At 41.3% G+C, this 4,776-nt stretch overlaps 1 protein-coding gene across 1 annotated transcript in view; it reads left to right on the forward strand.

Moving 5' to 3' along the window:
• Positions 1-826: 826 nt before the first annotated feature.
• B3GALNT1 (beta-1,3-N-acetylgalactosaminyltransferase 1 (globoside blood group)) overlaps positions 827-4,776 on the forward strand; it is a 23,122-nt gene continuing 19,172 nt past the window's right edge. Inside the window, exon 1 of the mRNA XM_015586549.2 lies at positions 827-1,075. The gene's annotated coding sequence lies outside the window, so the exon portion shown is untranslated. The remainder of the gene's footprint in view (positions 1,076-4,776) is intronic.

Genomic DNA, 4,776 nt, shown 5'->3' on the forward strand with positions numbered 1-4,776 from the left:
ACAATGAGATTTGGGAAAAATATATATATATCAAAAAATTCAACTGAGCAATTAGTAGCAGCATTTACTATAGATTTGAAACCCTCTCCAAAATCACTTGTGCCTTGGAACATATACAGCTTATATTATAAACTGCTGTTATAATTCGATTTTTACCTACAGACAAATCTAAAGTTAAAATGTAGTATGTCCTTAAAAGTGATTGCTAGTTCAAACTTATCATTAAGCATACTGCTTCCTTAACTCTTGGTTATATGTTTGGAAAACTGCTAAGAAGTTTAACCATCTGATTGATTAGACATTATTTGAAGGTGAAATGTAACTTTGATGCATACTGTTCTTCTGGAATTTGTGGGTAGTGCTAGATTCTTAAATTAGTTTTGCTTTTATGAAGTAAGCAAACCATCTGACTTTAAACCTCAGTAAGGCTAGTCAATTAAATTCTGTACATATCTACTGAAGCCATGCCACAACAAGGCAGAGTGGTAGGGCATGGTCTCTTCTCTCAGGGAGCTGATGATCTCATGGCAGAGATCCTTGTAAACAAATACAGCAGGAAATGAGTGAGTGTTCACAGAATTAGCAGCAGACTGGGGCAGCATGGGCAAAAGAGAAAGTAAGTACAATAGCTCCCATCAGAGATTATAAATTCCTTTCTATGACTCAATTTGAAGTTATCTGAATGAGGCTCTGAGAGCCAATCTAATGTCAATGTCAGCATCAGTCCTTGATCTCCTTTTTTGGTGCACCCAGTAGAAATCTGCCACTTAGATCCACCAGCTGCAGCCATAATATCTGTAGCTCCTCCCATAGACAGGGAGTCTATTTGCCCTTGAATCTGGGTTAGCTTCATGGTTTCCTCTGATCCACGGCATAGTGACCTTGTTTGACTCCCCAGGCTATGACTTAAAAAGTCTGACAGCTTCCACTCCCAGTCTCCTGGATGTTCTCCACAGACAGACAATGTAGCATATGAAGGATGAGAAGCCACATCCTTCTCTCCGTGAGAGACTCCTGCTGGAGGATTTTCTAGAACTGTGGCCTTCAGTGGACAGCATCACCAACTGCCAGACATGTGAGTGCAGCCACCTTGGACCTTCAGCTCAGTTGACGCTCCAGTTCAGGGATTGGCAAACTACAGCCGGTGGGTTAAATCTGGCCCTTAGCCTGTTTTTATGTAGGCCCTTGAGCTAAGAATAGCTTTTGCTTTTTTAAGGTTTGTAAAAAAATAAAATAAATAGATAACAAAGACGAATATATGACAGACACAAGCCTAAAATATGCATTATCATATAATTTTGCCAATCCCTGCTACAGCTGAATAGGACTGTATAAGCCCTGACAAAACCACAGAGGAACCACCCAACCAACCCTCAGAACTGAGACATGTTAAGCTGATAGTTTTATTATATAGATGGTTTGCTCTGCAGCAGCAGATAACTGAATCACAAGCTAGTAAATGCTACACAAAGAACAAGGAGACTGCTTCGAAAGATGATAATCTCTTAAAGGTTTTGGACCTTCTCTTCTCTTCTCACTCATTTCATTGGGGAAGATTTCTTACTCTCAAACTGTTGTCCATGGCTGTGCATTCTAGGGAGGTTTTTGGCAGTCATAAGTATATATATCCACTAGTTATTCAGGGGACATTCAAAACATTTTTAAAAACAGATACTGGAATATAACCTTTCTAAAATACAGTATTTGTAAAATATAATATCAATGTCCTACAGCATCCTTCCAAAGACAGAGGTCTATTTTTTCCATGTATTAATCTTTTTGCAATGGAGCCTGCTTCGTTTTGTTATCAATGGGTTTTCTCTACTTAGTGAGGAGAACTGTCAGCCAAGTTGAGGTGAAGAATGGCTATGATGAGGTATCAGCAGGCAACAATCACTTTACCCTTTGCAAAGGGCACGGCTACCTGCCAGGGCAGGAACCAGGAAAAGAATCATAATCATGATTTAAATTTGAATATTTATACAGTGCCAACTCGGTCCAGCACCTGGACTTACACTGCTACTATCCAAACACAGTTCTTTGTACAACCATTTAAACTCCTATATTCACCTCTATTAGTTTCAGAGAATTTTCAAGTTACCATAATTGATTTTTAAATGCATCTTTAACTCTCCTATTCTTTTCCCTTTTACAGGAAAAAATAAATAAATAAAAGGCTGTGACAAGGAAGAAGCCATTGAATCAAGGAATCTGTAAACTAAAAGAAATGGTGGGCCATGCTAACAGTCAATGCAAATGCATGGGTCACAATTGGGGATGGGTGATTATGGCTAGGTTTGAAGTTAAGTAGGCGACCCAGACCCACATGATTTTGAGCAAAGGACCAGATACTACACATTTGAGTTTGCATTTGGCCTGGTAGGTCCTTTCCAAATACGTCTCCCTTCCCCAGCAGTGAGCCTCATCTCCCGGTGATCATGTCTTTGCCTGATCCCTTCCCCTTGAACCTTGAACGGCCCTATGCTTGCTTTGACCCATAGAATGTGGCAAAATGATGCTACAAAACTCTAGAGGCTAGCTTCTGTCTTGCAGCTTCCGTTTTGGACTCAGAATGCTGACTCTGTTGAAATTCAGATGAGCTGGCAGGGTCAAAAGCAAACATTAATTTGCTGATGCAAACAAATCCATTGATATCACCCACTGACTTAGACAGCCTTATTAAAAAATGTTCCCCTTGTGAGAAGTGGGGATGCAGGCTGTCTGTTTAGAACACTACATTTGTCTGTGGAATAGATGATGCCCTTTAAGTGTCCTTTTGTGGGAGTTGAGGTGATCATTGTTATGTAAACTTGATATAGCTCTTGCCCAGCAGAGTTAAAGAGCTTAAATGGATGAGCTCACATCCTTAGATATCTATGCTGTAAACCGGAGACCAGAGGACCACAGGCAGAGATTACGCACATTATTACATATTCTTGATTTGTTTCTGTTTTTAGACTGGAGCTGGGAGTTTAGGTCAGGTATACCCAGCTAAATACAGGAAACTCCTCCTGGATTTTATCGAATCTTAAAACATGCATCACAAGACCTTCTAGAATACATCACTGCTTTTCCCAGAATTATCCACAGGAATTCTAAAATAGCACAAACTCCACAGAGACCAGAGCCTACTGTTATTTGAATGAAGCTAGTATTTAATTTAATGAAGCATCTACCACTGGGTGATCTGAAGCAGTAGGTACTGGAATGATCCAGATAATTACTCTACCCACCTAGGTGAATGGATCTATAACCTGTGTTCTCCTTGCCGAGATCTAAGACTTTCTTCTCTGAAAAGTTCTAAAGTCTCCACTCCCACAGAAAACCTATTAACCTCAAAAGGGAAAGTGGACTTTATAATAAGGAAATCTGGAGGACACTTCAGATTTCGGCGATCACTGACACTGGGACAACCTAATATTAGGCATTTAAGAATTAATATTGTGTGTTTAATATTATGTTCTTCTTGATGGCAAACAATATGAAGAGCACCTTGTAAAGTATGAGGAATTCTTGCCATCTAATCAAACATCTCAACCTTCCTTCTAGCTTACAGGAAATGGGAGCCCTAGAGAAAAAGTTAAGTGTCATCAGGAGGGAAAGAAAGTAAGACAAATCGAGAAAGAACCCTCTGAGATAACTTGCCTAAACTCTTCACAAAGTTAAGGCCATGAAACAAAAAGGGTGGAGGATTGTTCTGCATTTAAAGAGACAAACATAACAAATGCAATGCACGAATCTTCACTGCACTGCACAACATTAATATATAACCTTTTTTTTTTTTTGACAATGGGAGAAATTTGTATATGGGCTAGATATTAGGTGATATTATCAAACTGAACTTCTCAGATGTCGTTAAGTTTCTTATATGGTTACACAGAAGAATGTCTTTGCCTTTCTTCTTAGGAAATGCAGGCTGAAGTATTTAGGAGAGGGAAAGAAGGCAGTTATGACAACATGTTAAGTTATGCGGTCTTGGAGGAGTATATATGAGTGCTCATTGAACTACTCTTTCAACTTTTCACATGGTGATACAGGAACCAAGCTGTTCACCGTTCCACAGCCAAGCGGCCAGAATCGGGAACTGTTTACAGATGGCACCCTTCCAGGGGTGCTGAGAAAGAAGAAATATTATTTCTGGATTAATTCAACCACCTCCACCCAAAGACTGGTATGACCACAACCCGTACAGCAAGCCCCCATTTCCCACGCCTGAAAGCCTCTCCAGTCTTCCCGGGGGGCACTACGTAGTTGGTGACGACTCAGGCTGGGGCAGGCCTTCTTTGATTTCTCCAAACCAAAGGAGGTTTTCGAGAGGCACTTCCCAGGAGCACGCGACACCCTGGGACTCCTGTTCCTACAGTAGATCTTCGTAACCCGACGTATTCCCACCCTTCATTTTCCATGGACTCTAGAAGGCGAACGCGCATTTCTTCTGAAAGAGCTAAGAACTTCCCAAGGGTTCTTCTTTCCTTCACAGACAGCTTCATGAGGTTTTTTTTAAAGTAAATCCCTCTATGAATGCTTCGAGGGCATGCATTTACGCAGCTTGGAAATACTGCAAGCAGGCTAAGAGGCGCGAGTCTTCAACAGAAATCTTTACGGGAGGTCTGCCACTAAATTGCTTGACCTATGCCAGCCTCAGGTGTAAAATGCATACCTAACAGCACGGTGCTTGTCTGCTGGTGATGGCGAGGATTCAGAGAATGTGCCAGGCGAACGCGCACGGCTGCGGGGCCCGCGCGTGCATGCGAGCGAGCGAGCGAGCGAGGGGCT

Source organism: Pteropus alecto, unplaced genomic scaffold, assembly GCF_000325575.1.
Source record: "Pteropus alecto unplaced genomic scaffold, ASM32557v1 scaffold81, whole genome shotgun sequence".
NCBI lineage: Eukaryota > Metazoa > Chordata > Mammalia > Chiroptera > Pteropodidae > Pteropus > Pteropus alecto.